General features: G+C 44.1%; 1 protein-coding gene across 7 annotated transcripts in view; it reads left to right on the top strand.

Annotated features, from left to right (window-relative positions):
- Positions 1 to 25284, top strand: part of ZNF462 (zinc finger protein 462) — a 150064-nt gene that overhangs the window by 42644 nt on the left and 82136 nt on the right. The window lies entirely within an intron of this gene.

Genomic DNA, 25284 nt, shown 5'->3' with positions numbered 1-25284 from the left:
TGGTTGCATGGCTTACTTTCTACTTTCCACTTGCTAAATTAGAAAGTATCAGCAAAATTTGATGGGCTGAGTTAGGCTGCAGTCTGATGCACAGTTACTTACAGAGTAAGCCCCATCGAACTGTACTTTGAGTAGACGTGTATAGGAGTGTACTTCAGAACACTTCTGGTTGCAATGGGTGGTCCTGTTTTTTTTTGGTTTATTGTTCATAAGACACACACACACACACACACACACATACCCCATGTCATGTATGATGCTATCTAACTTTGGGTCCTGGATCGTTTGCAGAGCAACCTCTGCAATGCAAGACTATCCACAGTTCTTCCTTCAGTAGAAAACAGTGCTTGTCTCGCTGGCTGTAAGATCAGTTAAGAATGGATTGAAAGAGATGCCCTTGATAACAACACAGAGAGCTGTATTGTAGCTCCATATGGGATCACCCATTTCTCCTTTTTCCTCCTTGCTCTTTTGCAGACATGTGACTCAACCCCGCAGTTCATTATATCCCCAGCAAAGCTCATGCTAGCACCATCTGGGTCTGTTTGGCCCATGTTAGGTAGGCATCCTCGATTCCTTAGGTCTTTTGCCCACATTCTTCTGCACCGAGGCTTGTGGTAATGCAAACCCGACTTGAACTAATTCCCAGGAGGACAGATTCATAATGCACCGATGTGTGGTGTATCGCAGCTCCATTTGCGTTACAGTGCACTTTCACTGCTGGCCAGTTTTGGGGCTGAGAGCATCCCACAGTGCCTTGGAAGCACTCTGAACCTGCCAAGGGCGTGATGCATTGTGCAGCTCTCAGGAAAATTAAAAAGGAAAGGAAGTACAAGGTGTGCAGGGTCAAACACCCCCCCCCCATTTCACAGAGCATCTTTCCCCTGCCCCCTTTTTAGTAATTGACAGCAACGTCCGCTGAAGAGAGTTGGGCTAATGTTGATTCAGATGTCTTTTGACCTGGGTTTTTCTCCCATTTCTTTTTTTTTTAGTTTTTGCTTGCTTTGGGCACAATCCATCAGAAAGTTGTCCTCAGCTCCGCTGAAGTGTATGAGAGCTGCCAAACAGCCAGAGTACAGTAGCACTTCGATTTATTTCAGTGAAACCAGCACCTGCTACTCTGGGGCAAAATCTACTGAGACAGAAACACACACGTGTGTGTGTGTAATGTTGGCGACACGCTTTTTAGATAGGCATCATTTCGTGACACGGTAATTTCCCAGCCAGCTGACCTCTTAAAAGAGCATTCGCACGACACACCAACACACTGACGTGTCGCGCAACACACAGTTTGGAAAGCTCTGCTCTATGTATACACATTTGTAGTGTCTGAGTTGACTTGAGCTGCTGCAACATTTCTTCATCATTGCCCTGGTGAAATTTGGCAGTTGTTTTTTTCCCTTGGTGGTTTAGAACAAGGAGTTCCCAATAGCATTGAACAAGATGCTCTGTTGCAATGTGATGCTTGAAATATGCCTTTGGGGTTTGCATATGTGTGTGTGTTTGCAGTGATATACTTTGCTTTGCTTTAGTAGCCTGCTGAGCAGTTACACTGAGCTGGTTGGCATTTTAAATTGAGCATCTTTGGGTTTTGCGTGACTTTCCCTGTGCTTTCCTGTATCTATCCATTCTGACTGCAAAGTGGAAAGCACTGACTTTTATCAGTTCATGTATATGAAGACTGCCAGTGAGTAATTGATGTTTAATCTCGTGAACTGCCCTGAGATCTTCAGATAGACAGCAGTATATAAATAATAATAATAATAATAATAATAATAATAATAATAATAATTGTTGGGCAGTTTTGCTGCCGGCCTTTTCTATGTTAGCACTTATGGAGTTACGGTATTCAAGGAAATGAAGCCAGTTTGTGACCAGATTCGGGTCCTCAATCAATATCCTCTTTCAAAGAAGCAACCGCATATTTATGGAAAAGGAGTGATACAAGCAGAGCAGTGCATCTGCAATGGTTCAGATGCATCCAGATCCCTGAGAATCTCAGGTTTCATATTTTCCCCCAGCAAGTTTTTAATTACTGCAAAGATATGCTTGAAAACATTGTGTGCGATGCCTGCTGGAATCTCTGAAGCTAAAGAGGTTGCAGATTTCTAGGTGCTGAGAGTGGGGCTCTGGTTCCTTTTTGCCCCTCCCCAATTAATTACCCAAAATAGTAAAAATTGGCAAAAATAACCCAATTATGTAAATCTGCTTCATTTGCTTAACGTATACGGCATGCCGAAACAACATCTTCTTTTGGAATACCTGGCCACAGAACTTTAATTATAGTATAGAGAACACACAACCTTGGGTTGTCAGAATCTGGCTTGCTATAAACTCTGATTAATGATCCATTCTAGATATTTCTGGACTCCAGCTTGCATCAGCTCTGGCCATGGGTTTTGCTGACTGGCTGACAAGAGTTCTCTAGGGCAGCCTTCACCAACCCTCCAGATGTTTTCTGGATGTGACTGGTGGGAGTTGTAGCTCAAAACATCTGGAGGGCACCAGGTTGACGAAGGCTGCCGTAGGGTCTCGTGTAAAGTTTGCTTCCAGGTTCAGTATAATCAAACTCACCAGAGATGGGCTTCTGACTGATTTCCTGCCATCAGCAAAAATCTCAGTGTGGAAACATCTCAAAGGAACAAATGCCTTCAACAGGATGAAGCATCGGAGATATAAGTAGTTTTAATTGATGCTCTGCATTATCCCAAGAGGTGTCAGAATGGGTTGTAGCAATTATACGCATAGACGAGGTGAATCCCCGTCCCCCCAAGCACTCAGCGTCTAAAGTGTAGGAGATGCAACTACAAATGAAAAATATGTTGGCAAGAGGAACGTCAGGGTGAATTAATCTTGGAACACAATTTGTGTGTATGTGAGACAGCATTCTACACCAAGTTTGGGGGGAGGCAGAGTATGGAGGGGGTTAGAATGTGATTATGAGAGAAAGGGATACTGACTTTCCCACTGGCAACACATGGGTGTTAACATGGGCACAGCGAGAAGAGAATTATATCTTGGTTATGGCTGGACAAAGTAGGTAACTAATGATTTTGACAGCTGAGATCCTTCATTGCTTAAGGAAGTTTCATCAGCCACAGTTATGGCAATTGCAGTTTTCCTCCCACCCCAGCCATATGAAAATTAAGAGAACCAACATCATATAACTGACCAGATTTCCATAGTTGATGATGGAATAACCTGCTGCTCTTTGGCATTGCCGAACCTCAGATTTGACAGGTGCGGTCAGAAGATACCCTTTTGACACATTCCTAGCTCTTTTCACCAAGGTATTCCCTGAACCTTCCCTATTGGCTTAGTATGCCTTGGTCACAGTCATCTTCACCCCCCCCCCTTTAATGATTATTGTTCAGGAAACACTATATCTAGTAAGTGCAAGAGAGAACTGCACACACAACCACAAGTCCTGCTGCTGTAGAAGCAAGCCAATATTCAGGCTTGTCTCTTTGTCTGGAAGCTCACTGAGTAACAGGGCTGGGCAATATATTGTTGTATCGTCCAAAACTGGTCTGAAGTCCATATTCTGACATTGGTTTCATAATTTTTGACCTGGTAGTATAGTGCGAATCATGATGTGTCTTCATGCATGCGTGCTATGCAAAAATCACAATTGGGGAAAACTGTGAAGCCAGCCAATGCTTCTCTCGATTTCTGCCACCTCTGTTAACTCTGTCAGCTCAGCTGTCTCCCGCAGGGAGCAGCGAATCACAAGAGCAGACGCTGGCAAAAATCATGATGCGGGAAAAACCGTGAAGCCCGGCCAATGGCTCTACATGGCTCCATCCTTATTTCAGACACTGTGATATATCAGTATATCGTTATGTTTAACTGGTGATATATCACGATGTTGAAAACCAGATATCACCCAGCTCTACTGAGTAATCACTGTCAATGTCTAACCCAAGTATATTCGACCTTTTCAGACCCACGACCCACTTTTAACCCCAGCATGCATTTGGGGACCCATTTCTTAACCTTTTACCATATATTTGCATGGTGGTTTTGCTTCTGGTGTGCACCATGACCCACCTGATCGCACCATGACCCACCAGGTGAAGACCCCAGTCTAACCCACTTCACGAGGTCATTGTAAGGGAAAACACGCTACCCCATGTGTTCAGTGGAAGCCAAACAGTTCCAAGAAGTGCAGGAAGCATCTTTTCATTGTGCAAAAAGTATTGTCCCAGCAGTTGACTTTTTAACGGTCAGATGTGTCTGTTCCATAAAAGCAACTCTTTGAATGGTTTTCGTTTGTGTTTTTGATGTAGCACCACTTTTTCTTCCATGGGCTTGCTTCCTGGGCTGCTTGAAACGACTGATTAATGCAATTTATCATACACATTCTCTTTCTGTATTTGGTCTTCAGATGGTTTCTTCTGACATTTCCCTCTCTCAGGGTAACTGATCGCGAAACGTTATGTGCCTGTGTGTGTTGTATATATGTATATAAACATTCCAAAAATACATTCTAGAGTCATCCCTGTGTGCATTCCTTATTTCAAAAGGAAAATGGAAAACTCTGTTCCTCAGCTGACTTGCTCATTCGCAAGTGTCTTTCCATCTCCCACCAGTTTGTATACACAAGCGGTTCATCCCAACCTCCACGCTGTTATATTATCATCCACGCGGTGCGCTGAAAAGACCATATTCTCTTAGATTTCCTTTCCTTTGATTTCTTCTTCTGTTTGCGCTGTGTAAAGCCCGCACCCCCCGCAAAACATATGGCCAAATTGTGGATCTGGTGATGGCCCAAGGTGGCTACAATAATTAATGAGCTGTTTGGAAATTTATTAGCATCTGCTATTCTAATTTGCTATTAAGCACAGCTGTGGATTGGAAATTTTCAAGCACAAGGTATCCAACTGCATATTTACTTCCCCCCACCCCTTTGCTAAAGGCTTCAGTTTCGGTTGTAATAAAGTAATTTGGCTCCCCAGCAGGTTTGGGTTTAATACATGAAGGCAACAAACATTATTATTAGGGAATATTGTGTTTATTTGTTAACATTTGTATACCACCCTTATTACTGAGCAGTTGACGGGCTATGAAAAATACATAGCGCAGTACGACTTTAAATGATAAAAAAACCTAATTAAATCAAACGGCTCAAACAAGCACATCCCTTTTTTACACTTTAGGCCTAGACTCGTTTGAAGCCTGATCCTGTGTACGCTTACTGCCACTGAGTTCTCCGGGACCCGCTTCAGACGAAAGTTTGCATAGGATTACCACTTTAGAATTGCATTTATCTTAACTATTTAACACGGACTGTAATTAGCCAAGGCTGCCTGCAGTAGCATTCCACATTCCAAATAGATCAGGCGAAAGTGAGCTTATTCCTATTCTCCTGCGTGCCAGAGAGAAGTTGTACACCGTTGTAAACAACAACAGCTATAATCTTAAAAATGAAGCCAGAATATGACAGTTCTTTCCTCCCGCCCTCCTATGTGATGCCATTTTGGTCAAAGCTTTAAGCTATTTTTCAAATTATTTCTATTAGTTTTCCAATTTTTTTTTACAAATTATACCAAATTACTTAATTTAGTACAATTTCTTTTAAAAAATCAGGTTTCCTGCTCCTGTTGCAAACATACCGTACTTTTCTATGTATAAGACGAGGCTTTTTTCTTTGAAAATTATGTCAAAAAGGGGGGGGGGTCGTCTTATACATGGACGTGCATTAGGGGGAAGTGGGATTGATTGGTTGTTGCCGCGACCTGGAGATTGTCAGCAGCTATTGGGCATGCTATTGGTGGCTGTGGCAAGGGCTGGTGTTGATTTGCTGTTGCTGCGGCAATTTGGCGGGTTATTGGCAGCTTCTGCCAGCGAGGGGGCCGGCGCAAGTTTGATTTTTGGGACGCGCACGTGAGTGGCAGTGTAGGTCAGGTGGGTGAGCGATTTTTGGCAACGCCCCCCCCCAAACGCTAAACAACTATGGGCAATCCTCCCCCAAAAAAGCTCAACTACAGTGGTACCTCAGGTTACAGATGCTTCAGGTTACAGATGCTGCAGGTTACAGACTCTGCTAACCCAGAAATAGTACCTCGGGTTAAAAACTTTGCTTCAGGATGAGAACAGAAATCGCGCAGCGGGAGGCCCCATTAGCTAAAGTGGTACCTCAGGTTAAGAACAGTTTCAGGTTAAGAACGGACCTCCAGAACAAATTAAATTCTTAACCAGAGGTACCACTGTACTCTCCCCCCATTTTCCTAATTTGGAGTCCCCCAAAATAGGGGGCATCTTATGCACGGGGGCGTGTTATACACGGAAATAATACAGTATGTCCATATTTTCCTCCTGTAGCCACATCATCTCTTCCTTAATATCCATTTCATCCTTCACTTGTTGTCCATTCACACAGACGACCATCATTACAGAGGAGATTGAATAGTCCTCCTCAATTGATCTGTCATTCTGATACTCCCATCCTTTAAAAAAAATATCCCAAGGTTAACTTTGGTTAAGCAGTGTGCATGAGCTAATAATATTTGGCATTTGTATAGTGCTTTAAAGTGCTGTAAAATACATCCACATATGAGTTGGGGGTAACCTTTTTGTGTGTGTGTGTGTCTTTGCTCAATTTTGACTCGTGGTTAGGGTTGCACGTCAGTGGGCATTGCCAACATCTTCATTCCACATACGTATCACACACCAACACCATAATTTGGAATACTCAGAATTAAGTGGCGGCAGGGGCCTTTGGCTCTTGGTCAAAGACTACCAAAGGCCAGGGGCTGCCTATGTATGGTCTAAATCAGGTATGTCCAGCTGATTGATCACAATCGACTGGTTGATCTCGGGGTTTCCTTGGTTGATCCTGGCCAATCCTGGCTCCCTCCCCCAAAAAAGCTCAACAATTTTGGCTCTTGGAAGTTGGACGTGCCTGGTCTAAATAATCATTACCCTGCAGTGTAGATCAGATTTTGGGGTAACAGGCTATTGACAGGGAAAATGTGAAATGTGGACCTCTAGGGTTTATGCACCATTTACTGATTCATTAATAACAGTATTTGCATACAGCTTTTCATTAAAAATGTCAGAGCCGTTTACAACAGTCATAAATAAAGCCAAACAATGGAAAGCCATTTATTTATTTAAAAAATCAGAGATCAGCTATCTCTGTTGTATACTTAATGGCCTGTATAGGCCTGGCAGGAAAAAAAAAATTCAGCAGGTATTTAAAAGTTGGCACTGATGGCAACTGCTGAAACTATTGGAGATGCTTTTCCAGTTTTGTCCTGGCTTGGTTGTTGACACAGAATTTTCCTTTAGGATAATAAACCGCAGAAGGATGACTGGATAATTGAGGATATAGCTACTTCAATTGCTTGATGGTATCTCAGTATGGCTGAGCTTATTAATAACTGGGAGTGGGCTGGGGGGAAAAACTGGAAGTGTTCAGCGACAGGGGCAACATGGCACCATCTAGAGATTCCCTCCCCGCTTAAGTATTGAGCAACATTCGGCATATGATATACCACATATAGGTCTCAAGGTATTTTTGCACATCCTGTTGCTACTTCTCAGATTTTTATTATTTTAGTCATTTGGGGGAAAATATGTTTCTAGCCTTCATGGTGACAGACAGAATGTTGGTGGGGGAACTGTTTTCCATTGTAGAGTGACCCAAAGTCTGAACATGCACTTTTAAGTTTCATACGTATTTTTATTTGCTATGTTTTGCAGCAAATCCCAACTTTTAAAAATACCCCACTTAAAGAATTTTCAAAGCACACTTAAACACAGGTAATACCAGGCTAGGGAGGGGGGTTTGTTTTCTACATTCTGGGCAACACAACCAAAAAGGCTCTGTCTTGTGTATCCTGGGAGAATAGAAAAGGATCTCAGAATAAGAGCAGAGTTATTGGGCCAATCTATATAGGTGGCAGTGAAACCTGGCACCAGAAACAAATTGGCATCCATGGAAGCTGTTGTGCAAACTGATGTCATCCCAGCCCAGATCACCCAATGACCTCAACCCGGTGGCTTCATGTAGATGTTTCAGAGCACAGGGAGAGCCAGGTGAGACTCTATAGCTACAATGGCTCATTCAGTCACAAAGGTTATTTATGTGTCATTATACGGTGGGGAATGGGACGTGGGTGGCACTGTGGGCTAAACCACAGAACCTAGGACTTGCTGATCAGAAGGTCGGCGGTTCGAATCCCCGCGACGGGGTGAGCTCCTGTTGCTCGGTCCCTGCTCCTGCCAACCTAGCAGTTTGAAAGCACGTCAAAGTGCAAGTAGATAAATAGGTACCGCTCCGGCGGGAAGGTAAATGGCGTTTCCGTGCGCTGCTCTGGTTTGCCAGAAGCGGCTTAGTTATGCTGGCCACATGACCCGGAAGCTGTACGCCGGCTCCCTTGGCTAATAAAGCAAGATGAGCGCCACAACCCCAGAGTCGGCCACGACTGGACCTAACGGTCAGGGGTCCCTTTACCTTTATACGGTGGTGAATGTTCACGTAGGAACAACATTCAAAGGCCATCTTGAACTAAATTCTGGGGAAATGAGTGTAGCGCCACTGCCTAAAGGCAAATGGTTATCTCCTACAAGAAAGTAGATGTCACTGGCAGATCCTTAAGTCGGATATATTTAGACTGCTTCTGCCCTTTGTCAAAACTTTAGGGGAGAAAGCCATACCTGATTGCGATATTTGAATATATTACTGTACTCTGCAAGCACAATATTCTCTAGAAGCCTGGGTTGCGTGTATTGCATGTCACACTTGCGCATCATAAATGGGCTTGTAAGTATAACCATAGCTATATTTAAAGAAATATTAGCTGGGCTAGACTCCTCTTTCTCGTCCAAGCGACGTGGTACTTCCAAGAGCCTTTAATGCAAAAACCTAATTACTGCTGAGCGTAGAAGTCTAGGATGGTTGTATCGAGTTGAAAAGAAATCTAATTAAGTCATACAGCTCAATCAGATAAAAGTCTGTATTCCTTCCAGTGCAGCCGATTTCAATCTACCTTCTTGGGCATGGAATCCAGCTCCCAATAGATCTATTATTGTTATTCAACCTCAACTTCCTGGTTAGTCTTGAAGCCATAAGGTTACCTGTAGAGGCAGGTAGTCCCAGTCCTTTCTCATATGGCGTCGTGAAGTGTCTGTGACAAACATTACAACTCTAGAATCTCAGGCCCGAGCATTTGTTTCAAACAAACAAGCGAATTCCAAACTATTTGACAAACAACAAGCACTCTGCCTGGAAACTCGGCACAGGCAAGCAGTTGTTTGCAAGTCTATATATGAAGAGAGAGCAGAGTAATTTGATTTGAGAAGCATTTCTGCTGCTCTTGACTGGGTTTCCCAAATTGCAGAATGCAAGCACTAGGCCTTCCTTTGTCCTCCCTCCTCCTGGCTGCATATTCTTTCTGTATACAGGATCCGATCATGTTTGTGCAAGAGTATTTTAAAGATAGTACCAAAGGCTGGAGGGAAAGGACGGAATAAAACATCTTAAGTTGCCAGACCAAAAATACATCTGAACTAGGGACCATTCCCAAAATAATCAACGTATTTTAAAGCCTGGCTTTAAAGAACGGGTTGAGGAGTGTTTTTCAGGGTATTTCAGCCACTGTTGCCAACCAGTTTTATCAATGCTACAATTTTAAAAATAGAAGTTGTCTAAATCTGGGTGACATCTATTCTGCATTGGATGTGGCCAATGGAAAGCTTGTTTCAGAACAGTTAGAAACTGCTGACATATAGTGGTTTCTTCAGACTTCATTCGCGTAGTCATGATTTCTACCTCTCATAATACCTTCGTTTTGGGTCAGTCCTAAGGACACTTACAGTAATCAGAAATAAGCCTTCAGTGGATCTTACTCTCAGTTGAGCATGAGTTGGATTGCACACATGCAGCATACGAGTTTTTAAATTCCCAGAAGCAAATTCTACTATGTTTAACAGGGTTTGTTATCAGGTATGGGTGCATAGGACTGCAGTTTTAAGTACTGGGCTGGGGTACTTAACTTCCCAGATGATATGTGTCAGAGTTGCTTCCAGATCCTAGCTCACAGAGGATCACGCTAGCCAGCGATCATTAAATAAAAGTCTTTATTGAGTTACAGTTTCCATTCTCAAGCTGCTGCGTGCAACCCTACGTCTAATGGTTAGATCGGCGAAGCTCCATCTGAGTCTCCGCCCCTTGTACACCAACTTAATATCCTAGCCTTGCTCCACCTTTTCCGCCTGACTGTTCTTCTCTGGGTCCCTCTGCCCCCCGGGGTCTCTTCCTTCCGGGATTCCTCTGACGCTGACGCTGACCCCCCTGACTCTTCTCCCTCCTTTCGGCGGGCTTTAGGACCTGGCTCCCTTTCCGGGCTGCCTACTGCGCCACCTTCCTGTGCATTTGAACTTGTCGCGCGCGCCCAACCTTCCACCTTCCGTCTGACCGTTTCTTCGCTCCCCGATGGAGGTGTGGCCACTCCTGACTCGTGCCCTCCCCCCTGTTGTGAGCTGCCAGCGCTTGATCCCTGGCGCCCTTCCTCTTCCCTGCTCTCTGGCGGTGACGCTGGTCCCGATTTCCAACTGCTCCCCTCTGAGTCCCCTCTGGCTCTATCTTCCTGGGGTGTCCCCCTAGGCTCCCCCCTTGCCCTGGCCACTGGTGCTCCTTTCTGTGAATCTTCTGATTCACTGGAAAGACTCGGAGATCTCGGGTCGTCGTCATCACTCATCTTTTCTTCTGCCTCCTCCCCCTCGCTCTCTGTTTCCTCCCTTGCCCTTGCCTCTGCTCCTGAACCCCTGACAATATGTATCCCCCTACCCACCTTCTGTCAAATGGAAACAAACTCTCCCCTTTAAAGTTTGTATTACAATATGTACATTATGGATATGATGGTCTTCGACTGAGAGTATCCTGGTCATCCACTGGGGTCTATGATAGACTGCAGGGATGCCATTTCTGATTTGGGAAAGAGATGCCAAGATATAGTTAGGTCAGCTCTTTGGATTATATTTAAAATATGCAATCCTATGTATACCTACTCAGAAGTAGGTTCCATTGAGTTCGATAGTACTTACTCTTAGCTAAGCACATATAATTTATTGCAGCTTCGTTTATGGAAAGCAGCATGCACTAAGAGTGGTTTCATTTAATTCTTTTCTCATTTTTATGTTTCATAACAATTATAATAATGTCACCAACATAAGGTTATCAGGTTATGGTCAAAGGGACTTTTTTGTGTGTATCTCCTATCTTGGTGATGGCAATTCACTGATGTGATGGACAAGTGAGCTTGGTGTGTCTTGAGTGTTTTATGACCAGCACATTTTATACTTTTTACTTGTCCTCAATACAGTAACATGTTAAAAATCAATTATGTTGGGTCCCTACCCTCCAAGGCTTAACTTTTCATTGCCTGAATTATTTTTAAGGATATGTATTCGAAGAGTGGGACGGCGCTGTGGGTAAAACCTCAGCGCCTAGGACTTGCCGATCGCATGGTCGGCGGTTTGAATCCCCGCGGCGGGGTGCGCTCCCATCGTTCGGTCCCAGCGCCTGCCAACCTAGCAGTTCGAAAGCACCCCCGGGTGCAAGTAGATAAATAGGGACCGCTTACCAGCGGGAAGGTAAACGGCGTTTCCGTGTGCTGCGCTGGTGCCGGCTCGCCAGAGCAGCTTCGTCACGCTGGCCACGTGACCCGGAAGTGTCTGCGGACAGCGCTGGCCCCCGGCCTCTTGAGTGAGATGGGCGCACAACCCTAGAGTCTGTCAAGACTGGCCCGTACGGGCAGGGGTACCTTTACCTTTATTTGAAGAGATGATTTCCCACCGTTGAACAAATATACTTCTCTGTAGAAGCTTACAGTACTTTTGCTGTGAAGAAACTTAGCTATGAAAACAGAAAGCAAGTAGTTCTGGGGGATGGGAGGGATTTCCTGTCCCCCTGGCACTGGCCATGACTGGGGACACGGAATACAATATGCAGCATTGTAGAGGTCTATTTATATAGAGGTTTATTTATATAAGACTTCTGCACACCACTTTCTGTTACAAGTTATTCCAGAGTAGTGCACATATAAGAAGCAAGACAATGTCAAGAAAATGAATAGAACACAGTCAGACAGCAACGAAACCAATGCAGAAAGCGACTAGGGCAGAAAATAATCTAAACATGGCCTCCCAAAACTGTTGAATCCACCCACGCCTTTAAGAGGACAGAGTTCCACAGGTGAGGTACCACTACAGAGAAGGCCCTGCTTTGGCTCCCCATGTGATGAGCTACACACATCAGTGGAATCAGAAACAGCCTTCCCCACTTCTACCCCAAATCTCAAGGCCCTGGTCGTTGATATGGGGAGAGGCGCTCTTATGAGACACCTAGGTCCCAAATCATTAAGGGCTTTATATTTTAAAGTTGGCACCTTGAACTGGTCCCATATAAGCAGCCAGTGCAGATTCTGCAAGGTAGCTGTTTTATGCAGCAGTAGTGTGGCTCTGTGGGTTAAACCACAGAGCTTAGGACTTGCCAATAGAAGGTCGGCGGTTCGAATCCCCGCGACAGGGTGAGCTCCTGTTGCGCGGTCCCTGCTCCTGCCAACCTAGCAGTTTGAAAGCACGTCGAAGTTCAAGTAGATAAATAGGTACCACTCTGGTGGGAAGGTAAACAGCATTTCCGTGCGCTGCTCTGGTTCTCCAGAAGCGGCTTAGTCATGCTGGCCACATGACCCGGAAGCTGTACGCCGGCTCCCTTGGCCAATAAAGCGAGATGAGCGCCGCAACCCCAGAGTCGGTCACGACTGGACCTAATGGTCAGGGGTCCCTTTACCTTAACTAGTGCATGGGATGGGGGCAAAGCCAGTCCCACCACACTGGCCCTGCTGCTTTTTACCAGAACAGCCACCCACCTTCCTGCCCCATATTGACCCAAGTAAGTAGCTGCAATGCTGGTGTTGGGAAGGTAGCTCTGCCCCACCAAACTTTCTGCTACAGGTTATATGACCACACACTGAAGTGGCCTTCTGCACTAGCTGCAGTTTTTAGACTGTCAAGGGCATCCCAGTGTAAAGTGCATTGTTTGTTGTTTAGTTGTTTAGTCATGTCCGACTCTTCGTGACCCCATGGACCAGAGCACTCCAGGCACTCCTGTCTTCCAATGCCTCCCGCAGTTTGGTCAAACTTATGCTGGTAGCTTCGAGAACACCATCCAACCATCTCATCCTCTGTCGTCCCCTTCTCCTTGTGCCCTCCATCTTTCCCAACATCAGGGTCTTTTCCAGGGAGTCTTCTCTTCTCATGAGGTGGCCAAAGTATTGGAGCCTCAGCTTCACGATCTGTCCTTCCAGTGAGCACTCCGGGCTGATTTCCTTCAGAATGGATAGGTTTGATCTTCTTGCAGTCCATGGGACTCTCAAGAGTCTCCTCCAGCACCATAATTCAAAAGCATCAATTCTTCGGTGATCAGCCTTCTCTATGGTCCAGCTCTCACTTCCATACATCACTACTGGGAAAACCATAGCTTTAACTATACGGACCTTTGTTGGCAACGTGATGTCTCTGCTTTTTAAGATGCTGTCTAGGTTTGTAGAGTGCGTTACAGTTACTGAAACGGGAGGGTACCAGACTATGCAGAAGTATAGAAAGGCCATTGTGATGCAGGAATGGCCATAGCTGATGATCCATAGGAACTCCCAGCTACTGAGACTACTTGACCCTCATCTGACAAAGCTGGATGCAGGAGCACCTCCAGACTACAAATAAGCGTGTGTCTAAAATAATTCCAATTTTAGTAATTCATATTGAGATATATTAAATCTGCTGGGTGGGACTGGGGTACTGAGGCCTGAGAGAGTGGCTTATCTGTGTCCGTCTACTGGGCTTTGATCTCTGAATTTCCTGTTCACAGCTAAGTTTCTTAATGACTATTTCAAAGGAGTGATGCGAAGAACCGTAGCAGGCAGTTTTAGTCATTGTACAGCATTGTGTTTCTCACCAACACCAAACCGCAAGAAGTGTAACTATCTTTAAACACATGCACCGAGTTTTCTTTGAAAATGTTTCTCTCTCGCTGATCTAGGCCAGGGGTAGGCAACCTAAGGTCCTTGGGCTGGATGTGGCCCAATCGCCTTCTCAGTCTGGCCCACGGATGGTCCAGGAATCAGCGTGTTTTTACATGAGTATAATGTGTATTTTTACCGTGGTACCTCGGGTTAAAAACTTAATTCGTTCTGGAGGTCCGTTCTTAACCTGAAACTGTTCTTAATCTGAGTTACCACTTTAGCTAATGGGGCCTCCCGCTGTCGCCACACGATTTCTGTTCTCATCCTGAAGCAAAGTTCTTAACCCGAGGTACTATTTCTGGGTTAGCGGAGTCTTTAACCTGAAGCGTCTGTAACCCGAGGTACCACTGTATTTAAAATGCATGTCTGGGTTATTTGTGGGGTCTGCCTGGTGTTTTTACATGAGTAGAATGTGTCCTTTTATTTAAAATGCATCTCTGGGTTATTTGTGGGGCATAGGAATCCGTTCATCCCCCCCCCCCAAAAAAAAAAAATAGTTCAGCCCACCACATGGTCTGAGGGACGGTGGACTGGCCCACGACTGAAAAACGTTGCTGACCCCAGATCTAGGCTAAGCGTGTGCAATTGGAAGAGACCTCACTTTGTCTCCTTGTCACCTTCCCCATCCTTTGTAGACCATGTAGCAATGCAGATCTCGATCGACTTGGGGCAGGGACCTACTTTCTTGATAGCTCATTAGTAAAATGCCATTCGTATGAATGATGCAGATCAGTCAAGTAAACATGTTCCAAAGAATCACAGAATTGAAGAATTGGAAGATGCCCCAAGAGTAGTCTAGTCCAGCCCTCCATCTCAACATGCGGTTCCCCCATCCAATTTGAAACCATACCAGACCCTGTTTATCTTTGCAAATGTGCTAGCAGTTTTATTGCTGCGCCACCAGGAGGACACCAAGTGGGAGCTGCACATATGGGTGCTGCCGACCCATAAAAAGAAGTGGTCCGAAAAACAGCAGAGAGGAAGCAGTATCCCACCTTCCATCCTCCCTAAATGTCATTTTGGGTAGACAGTTGCACAAGTCCTCTGAATTATGGAGGAAGGGCCATAGCTCAGTGATAGAGCATCATCTTTGGATGTCAAAGGCCACAAGTTCAGTTCTTGGCAACTCCAAGTAAGGGCTGGGAGAGAGCCACAGTCAGTGTTAGAGTGGTCTGACTTTCAGCTTTCCATGTTTGCTATTCACCCCCCGTCATTCAGACATGCAGAATAGAGAAGCTCACTGTATATACATGGGCTTTCTTTTGGGGTTTGAATTTTCTGATGCTGGCTTGCTGGTTTGTTTCAATTGATTTCAGAGACAGGGCAGTGTGTGTGCGTGCCAGCCTTTCTACTTATTTGCCCAAATAATGCTTTTTTCAAGAGCAAATACAACACAGCATAAGAAACTTGTCTGCTTGTCATATAGGCCAGAGGGGCCCGTGTGTCTGTGTGTATGTAGAGATAGAGATAGAGATATAGCAAATATAATTTGGAATAGTAATCAGAATAAATTAGATGATATGGTGGTACCTCAGGTTAAGTACTTAATTCGTTCCGGAGGTCCGTACTTAACCTGAAACTGTTCTTAACCTGAAGCACCACTTTAGCTAATGGGGCCTCCTGCCACCGCCGCGCCGCCGGAGCACAATTTCTGTTCTCATCCTGAAGCAAAGTTCTTAACCTGAAGCACTATTTCTGGGTTAGCGGAGTCTGTAACCTGAAGTGTATGTAACCTGAGGTACCACTGTAATTGGTTTTCAAAACACGAATGTTTACAATGTGCAGTTCTCGTGGAAGAATGCGTTTAAAGGTGCAGTTGACCATCAAACTGCCTAGATGTAAAAGTGATAAAGGAAATGTTTGCACCAGCCATAACATCATAGGATACGGCTTACAATAAAGCATGATTTCCACCTGTTCGCTTGGCATTAATACAAAAGAATTGCCATAAACAGCTGTGTAAATAGATGAGGTTGAGAGCTTGCACATCCAGTTTGCAGCAAGGGTTCCACAAATGGCAAACGGATTGAGATTTGATGGCATTCCTGAGTTGAGGACCCACAGGATTGGTTAAGTCATAGAACTGGGTCTGAAACCCCGTCTCTCTCTCACATCTCATGCTACTTCCTGCTCCTGATTCAGCAAGCTAGACTTTCCCAATGGGCACTGGGGGCTGCGCATATTCTGCCATGTGCATTTGGGTAGCATTATCTCATACTTTGTACTTGATGTGTGGCAAATTGCCAAGAATATTAGCCGGCTCCTTTCTTTTTTCTTTTTACAGTAATAAGTTGCTGAGAACAGATTGCGTTCTTTAACACAGTATGTAACTATTGTTGTCGACGTTCACATAGCAAATCTGACAGTTGCCGTAGTTAGTCAAACAGATAAACTGATCCTAATTCTAATAGCTTGCAAAATGTCTGAAATTCAGATGGAGACGATGATTATGAAATGCTTTGACAATAATCATCTTATTTTTTTCCATGCATGTACTGTATTTTTCTGGGTATAAGACTATATTTCCCCCCAAATTTTTAAAGTTTAAAATTGGGGGTCGTCTTATACATGGAATGTTGCAGTTAAATATATAAATAAATTTATTTCTTGATTTTGGGCTCAAAAAAATAGGGCTCGTCTTATACATGGGGGCGTCTTATACACAGAAAAATATGGAGCGTATTTATTTATTCATTTAGTTTACATCCCATCTTTCCTTATGAAGGAGTCTAGGGCAGCAACAATACTACTGCTAGGGCTGGGCAATATATCACCCAAAACCGGTTTGAAGTCTATGGCATGATACCGGTTTCATAATTTTTGACCTGGCAATGTATCGCAAATCATTGTGTGTGCGCTATGGAAAAACCACAATGTGGGAAAAACCGTGAAGCCAGCCATAGCCTCTGCATAGCCCCACCGTCATTTCAGACATTGTGATGCATCAGTGTATGTTTAGCTGGTGATGTACCACAGTGTTGAAAACCAGATTATCATCCAGCCCTAGTGAGTAGATCTCCATTTCTACACCATGCTACATGAATAAACTTCATGTTCTGGCATTGTACAAACTTTCAGTGATTGCTTATGTTGCGTTATATAAAGTTTGCAGCAAGGTTGCAGCTGGGAACAATTCTTTTGACAGGCATGTCTTATTTGCCATTTTGTGTGTGCTTGGATTTTGGGATTTCAGGGGGAAGACATCCCGATCTTTTCTAAGAATCCAAGGTCTTCCCTCTGTTGACTACCCCCGATAAAAAAAAAATCTTGTTCTCTGATAGCACGGTTTAGAATTTCCTTTTAAAGGCTGACGGGTTTTGCAAGCTGACCAGTTGCACAAAATCTCTTCTTAACATTGCAGTGACCTCCCTGCTTGAATACATCACTTGGCTTCACAGAGTCAAATTAAGAGTGTATTAATGTGGCGATTGCTAAGTTTGCATCTGGTATCGCCAGAGAAGTCACTGGGGTGTGATGTATGCAAATATATCTACTGCCTATCTTCTTCTTCTTTTTTGTTGTAGCAAAATGTAAGAACCTGTTTATATATTTGGAAACTTCAGCCCAGTCCTGTGAAGCCACAAATTGTAGCTTGGTATTTTCTTCTGTGTTCGTAAGCTGCTTTTAACAGGCTCAGCATCTGTCTACTTCCTCCCTTGCTGCTGGTCCATCACCACATCAGAACTATCTGAGGCAGATGGCCCAGGCACACTAAGCCTTCTCTCAGGCTCTCGGGTCACCACACCAACTCTTGCCGCTTTTCTATCTCCACTAGCCACATCCTGCCACCAGCTTCCTCCATCTCGCCTCAGCAATACTACAAAGGGCCATTTTCCATCCCTCTTGTAGTAAATATGCTGGGAGTCAGAATAAGTTCCATCTCCTCTTAAATATCTTCTCGCTTTCCGAAAGTGTACCCTGAGCAGATTAAGAAGAGCCAAAAGGGAAGGAAGAAGAAGAAGTACTGCTGCTATAAAAATGCGATGAGATTTACACTGGAGACTCAGTGGAATTGCAAATGCCGCTTTTGCTGCAAACCCACAGATTTGAAGCAACCCATTCCTTGGCCTTAGCTGGTTTAGAATTGCATGCACACCTGTCTTTATGATCGGTGCTAACCATTGCTCCTTTGTGAACCAGAATTTGAAGCTTTTGGTTGGACATAGGTTTGCAGAGCATCAGTGTAAGACAGCTTGGTCACGTTGGTGTATGTGCCGGGTGACAATGTTGGCTAGATAAGGAAGAAGGAGAGAGCATGTGTTCCATGCCAGGCTTCTGATTGGCAAATGGTGGCTTTCAAGCTACTGTTATATCTGTGCTAGACCTAACATGAGTGATACAAATTTTGACAGTTTTTAAAAATAATGGAGTGGTATTTTAAACTCCAGCAAAGTTGTCCTAGAGACACAGAAGCTGGTTAAGTAAAACACTCCACTTACAATAGGAGCAGAAGGTTCTTCGGTTTCGAATACTGGTGTTTCTTGAATTCTTTGGTTCTGAACTAATATTTCTGTGGCAGGAAAAAAAAATTCATGCCCTATGGTGTTGCTATTGGTACTTGCGATTCTATCTCTTGAAAGTTTTGTAGGGTCTATAATTAGTTGGCTCTTGAATCACGTTGCTGTTTCAAGGTTTATTTCTGGTAGACGAACTTCTTTCCAGCACAGACAGCAGATTAGACCAATGCTAAGGCCTTCTGTACCAGGAAAGGTCCTAGAACAGATAATTAAATAGTTGGCCTGTGAGCACTTGGAAAAGGATGCTGTGATTACTAAGACCCAGTCATGCCAGATGAATCCCATTTCTTTTTTTCTTTTTTTTTTGATAGAGCTACAAGCTGGGTGGATCGGGGGAATGTTGTGGACATAGTATATCTGGATTTCAGTAATGCTTTTCACAAAGCCCCTCATGATACTCTTGTGGAGAAACTGGTAAAATGTGGGCTGGACGAGGTAACCGTTAGGCGGATTTGTAGCTGGTTGACTTACTGAACCCGAAGAGTGCTCACTAACAGTTCCTCGCCATCCTGGAAAAAAGTGGTAAGTGGGGTACTGCAGGGTTCTGTCCTGGGCCTGTTGTTGTTCAATATCTTTATACAAGACTTGGATGAAGAAATTTGCAGATGACACCAAACTGGGAGGAGTAGCCAATTCCGTAGAACAGGGGTGACCAACTCCCAAGAGACTGAGATCTACCCACAGAGTTAAAAACTGGCAGTGATCTAACCCCTTTTGTGGGGTTCAGGTCAAAGTTGAGCTTCTTTGAGGGGAGCCAGTGATCAACCACAGACATCCAGTGATCTACCGGTAGATCGCGATATACCTGTTGGACGTGCCTGCCGTAGAAGACAGAATCAGGATCTAAGATGACCTAAACAGATTGGAGAATTGGGCCAAAACTAATAAAAATAATTTCAGTAGGACAAATGTAAGGTTCTATATTTAGAAAAGGACCTAGGGGTTTTAGTAGACCACTAGCTTAACATGAGTCATGTTAACAGGCTTCATCAACATAAGCATAGTGTCTTGATTAAGGGAAGTAATAGTCCTGCTCTATTCTTCCTTGGTTAAACCACACCTGGAATGATGTGTCCATTTCTGGGCACCACAGTTTAAGAAGGATATTGACAAGTTGGTGCGTGCAGACGAGAGACCAAGATGATAAAGCATCTGGAAACCAAGCCCTATGAAGAAGAGTTGAGGGAGTTGGGTATGTTGAGCCTGGTAAAGAGGAGACCGAGAAGGAAGTATGATAGCCATCTTCAAATATCTCAAGGACTGTCACATGGCAGATGGAGCAAGCTTGTTTCCTCCTGCTCTGGAAGCTAGGACCCGAACCCAATAGATTCAAGTGACAAGGAAGGAGATTCCGACTAAACGTCAGGAAGAAATTTCTGACAGTAAGAGCTGTTTGGTGGTGGGAAAGACTTCCATGAAAGGTGACGGACTCTCCTTCCTTGGAGGCTGGATGGCCATCTGTCATGTATGATTTAGCTGATATTCTGTTAGGTTGTTTTTCTCAAGTATGTATTAGGTTGATTGAGATCACAATCCCCGCGCTGCATCACATTTGTCCCCCTGACGCCACTCTGACCTTCTTCTGTTGATTTTGCGATGTATTTGGAGACCTGAGTCTTCTGGAAATGTCCAAGGCGCTCTTTTGATCTTTTTTTTTTTTAAAAAAATATTTTTAAAGAAGTGATTATTCCACCATAAAGAACCTGAAGCCTTGTAACCTGTGTGGGCAATCATGTGTGCATATGGACTGTTTTAAATTAATAAGGAGATGTGCTTTGAAGCTTGAAAGACTTCAGGGGTCTCTCTCTCTCTCTCTCTCTCTCTCTCTCTCTGTGTGTGTGTGTGTGTGTGTGTGTACACACACACACACACACACACACACACACACTAGCTAGGTAGCTAGCTAGCATGCACAATCTACTTTTTTTTTAAAAAAAAGACTAGGATGCAAAGAATTACCTTTGTGGTTGTGCTCGGCTATTGGAATTTAGTTTTCCCCAGACACACTTTGAACCCCTCAACCCAATGCTATACCACAACCTGCTTTTGAAACTGCTTTGTGTGTGTTTTTTAAAAGAAAGCTTGCCATTTGGCATAGGAAGGGCTTCTGTTCAATAAAAACAAGTTTAACTCTTCCCATCGCCCCCGTCTCCCCAGTAGTTGGAAGTAGTTTTGTGGTTCTCTTGATTTAGGCTGCGACAAAACTGGATTGTAAGCTCAGAATAGGGTATGTGATGTGTCTGGCTTTTGGTTATGGAGGTTTCAGTGCCTTAAACTCAGGCTCTGGAAGTAAGTGGTAGCTTTTGTATCCCTTGCACTTACACCAAATATTCTCCCAGAATATTTTCTCTGTGGTAAATGGTTGCAAACCTGAGATTTTAGAATAACTTTTAGAAAACAAACTCTTCCATGAAGTTTAGTTATATTTGCATTATTTTGTTCTGATTGCAAGTCAAAAATTGGGTAACCTTGTTAGAGGGTTTGGGTTTTTTTGTTCTGCAGAGTATGAATAGTCCAGGCTATGGCCCCCATGAAAATGTTGCAACTGCTGCCTTTGTCATTATGGACAAACATGCCGATATTGTTTCCATATATCTCTCTTTCATGTGCATCTTGACAGCGTATTAACATCTGCAGTGAAAATGAGCTCCATTCTTCGGCTGACAGATGGGTCCCTCTGCTCTTTATCTCCCATAGACAAAGAAATACACACATCGTATGTTGGATTTCCTTGATCGCTTAAACCATGTTAGGTCTTGGGGGGGATTTCTCCCACTCTTGAAATGTTTGAGCCATGATGAGAAATCGTCAAATAATAAAATATTTCATTCTTAGATTCTTCTGGTTTGGGTGAATATATGAAACTGAAAGTCACTCCTATGGACCTGACAACAATTGTTGCCGCAGTTTCCATGAGTTTACTCACCTTTGTAATTCTTTTTCTTTGTTAAAGTTTGAACCCATTTTTAACAAAGCAAAAAGCATCAGTGGGCTGAGTCCTTGAGGAACTTGTCCTGCACAAGCACCATTGAGATGAATGGGAGTGGTGAGAGAGCACAGCTTTCAAGATCCCCCATGCGCTGTTGTGCACCTTCCATTCATTTTCCCCGGGGTCTGTTTCCCAAGCATATCTCCCCTTGGCACTAGGTGATCAGCTTGTAAAAATCTGCTCTGCTAGAAATCAGTAGGATATTTGGTCTATGAATGGGCAGGCCTTGAAAGGTAACGTCAAGGAGCTGACGGATGAAAAAGCTCTCTTGTTTTCCTTGCTCAGTGCAAGTCCTGGATTCACAGAAGCCATCCCGGTTTCTGATTTGATCCTGGAATGTCCCACTTTTTCTTAGGATGTCCCTGTTTTCATCAGAAAAATGTTGGAGGTTATGGAGTTAATGCAGTCCCCGAGTCAAGGAGATAAGGAACTATACAACCACTCGACATCTGAAGGCTGTTTTTTTGGGAAGGATTTTTTGTTTCTGTTTTTACTGCTTACTGTTTTATTATGTTTTTATATATGGTGGCTATTTTGGGAGGTTGGATAGTTGCAATGGAATGGTTTCGGTGGGGAGGTGCACATTTTTATTCTTACTTATTTATTATTATTACTTTGTCAAAAAAATAATAATACGATGGCTGGTGCAACCAAGTCAGGTGGGTGGGGAATAAATAAGAAAACAATTATGATGATGGAATAGCACATCCCTATTTTCATCAGAGAAATGTTGGGAGAGTATGCAAAAGACCCGAGTTTTTACCTTGTGGAGGGAGATGTTTAAATTCCTCCACCTTCTGTTGTTTCCTAAGCCCCATCAGAGAACTTTCCAAGCTGAGGAGGAACAGCAGAGGAAGGCCACTTTTGTCCCTGTTGTTCCTCAACCGTATTTAAAGGAAGAGATCCCAACCGCTGGCCCCCGCCCTTTCTCTTTCCCCTCCGTTTCCCCCTCTCCTGCACAATGGAGCTTTCAGAGAACCTCTCTCCAAAAGGAATAGCTCCAGCCTTTGTGTTGAAGGGTGTGCCTATTGGCAAGGCTTGCTGAGGCAGACAGCTTGGCTGGTGATTAACAAAGGTCATTAGACTTTGGAATCTGGCAGCCCGTGTCAGATGGTATGTCTTCTGTGCATAGGAGAACGGCTCCCAAGAGGCCGAGGCTTTCTGAAGGGCTCTCCCCTCCCTCCGCCTCTTCCCCTCCTTTTTCTTCCTCTCCATCCCTGTCCTCTCCCTCTCTCTTTTCTTTCCATCCTTCCTTATTTGTTTCTCTCGCTCTCAGGAAAAGGTCGCCCTTCTGCGCCTTCATTCAAGCCTGTGGGACAATTTGGCCAAAACCCTTTTTCCTTCCTGTCGTCGTTGCTGGGATGTGGGTTTTTAAAATTATTTTGTGTGTGCGTTTTTGTGTGTGTGGAGGACAAAAGGAGTCCTTGGAGATCTTTGTTGTTGTTGTTGCCCATGGCTGTGTCAGGGAGAGAGGCTGGTGTCTATGACAAGCCACGGTGGTCTTCAGGCATCTCTGTGTAGTCCAAAAGAAGAGAAGTCCTTCCTCGTCTCTGAAGAGGCTGGTCCCCTCCCAAAAATCAAAAACAAAAGCATCTTGTGGAAAGAGAGGGAGGAAGGAGGGTAGTTGGTTGGTGTGGAGGAAGGATCTTGCACGCTGGAGAAGAGGCTGAGATGTGTGGAGCCATGTTGCAGGCTGACTAGAAGCTGTGAGCCTATCTCTCTCTCTCTCTGAGTACATGACTTGTCTGAGCTAAAATGGCTGCACACAAACACACACATTCGCTCTCTCCCTCTCTCCTAAAGCTCAGAGGACTAGGGCAGCTTAGTGAGTCTTAAAGCTTCAGTGACGCAGAAGCTCATATCTCTTGGAAGTGTGATAAACACACATTCAGCAGAACTGTGGCTTGCTTGGCTCAGGCTGAAAGGGCTCTTACTGGGTGGCTGGGGTGAGTGGGGAGGAGAAGGTCAGGAGCATGGGCAGTGGAAACTGGGGGGTGAATCCCACCCCGCTTTTGTCTACTGCGACTTTCCATCTTCTCCTTCCTTTGGAGCATTCAGAATTCAAGAGTTGTCTGCTTGCACCATGGAGAGAGAAAGGAGGGGTGGAATTGTTTTCAGGTCTATTGGACTGTGCTGAAGGAGGGAGACTTTGTGGGGTGGGGCCTCCCTGCTGCTCCGGGCTGTAATTTGATCCAGAGCAGATAGCAAACCTCTTCCACAACCGTCTTGGGTCCAGGGCTTGCACATAAAAGGTTGAGGATCTCCGTCGCCGCTAACTTTGTGAAGCTGAGAAACGACCAACCTTCATTCTTTCGGCTCAAGGAAGGAGAAGGGGGGTGGGTTGCGCCCAACACATCACAGCGTTCGAAAGCCCTGCCAGGGGAGATGTGCCTTTTGTGCTCTCTTGTGTCCAAAGCGGATTTGAATGTTCTGCAGAAGTAACTTTATATCGCCCTGCCATAAGAGAATGGAATTTCCATCAGGGCATTTTTTGGCTGCTGTTAGATCTCTTGGGCTTCTGGAGCTCCTCGCCTGAATGTGACCTGTAGGAGTATGTGAGGAGACTGTCAAAAAAGCCATCCATTGATTAAGATAATAGTTGCTGCTAGGTACATGCCATTCTGGGGTGAAATTACCTCTTAAATTCTTTTCTTTTTAAAAAAAGCCTACCTTTTATCTACAATTTAGGAAGCTGCTCATTTTCAACCTGTTTGGTAGCTCCCCCACAAATTATAGAAACAATAGATTTAACAGGTCATCTACTGAAGTGACATCCTTACCTCTGAGTAGTGCTGGTCTACTGCTTCATATAGTGAAATGCAGACACTGGAAAAAAAATAATTATTTCCTTTCATGCTGTGGAGATACTCATTTTACTTCCCGGAAGAAGGACTAGGTGCTATATTCTCTCAAACTCAGTAAAATAAATTAATAATAATAATAATAATAATAATAATAATAATAATAATGAGATTTTTAAAGAATCAGTACAACTGAACTGTGAAAGAACAAATTTGAAAAACCAAAGTCTACTCCTGAAATCATGAACAACCACCAAGGGCAAACTCTGGTTACGAGTCCTAATTAATCTGGAGAGAGGTTTGGACGGCGTGCTAAGCCAAGCCATTGCTTAGCTCAGCATTGTGCAGAAAGAAAACCAACCAAATTGACACAATCTCCTGGCAGCCTTTTGTGTTTGTGCTATAACCAAAGTTTGGCTTGGCGTGACAGGCAAGCTAGGCCACAGGCCTGTAGTAGTAAAAGTAAAAAATGGGAGATCACTAGTTAAAAAAGTATTTGGCACCAATACAGATATCTAGGCTACGGTGTTGGGTGATCCCAACTCGCCTTACTTAGGCTAGTCATGTCCTCTTAGACTCTAACCTTCTTTTAATCCTTATTGAGAATGATTAAAAGAAGGAGGTACTGGATGAGGCACACCATATATGCGACTTGAGTTTAATGGTGCAAGTGTGGGATTAAAACGCAATAAGTAAATAAGTGTTCAGCTTTTAGGGCAGTGTCAGAAAACTCCTTTGCCCCCTAACTACAGTTGCACTGCATTTTATTGTTTATGACTCTCCACCACATGCTTCCTTGTTCATTGTTAGAGATGTTAGCAGCAGGTAAGAGTTGAATCAAGTGGGTGGGAAAAAGCCAACTGGGCAAGCCCTAGGCACAAAGTAGATCTGAGTCATACCTGATTGTTTCTAGAAGCACTTCTGAGATTCCGGAAATAATCTCCTGC

This window comes from Podarcis pityusensis (assembly GCF_964106645.2).
Source record: "Podarcis pityusensis genome assembly, chromosome: 17".
NCBI classification, from domain to species: Eukaryota; Metazoa; Chordata; class Lepidosauria; order Squamata; family Lacertidae; genus Podarcis; species Podarcis pityusensis.
Note: the sequence above shows the minus strand (reverse complement) of the source record. Positions and strands in the feature narration are given on the sequence as shown.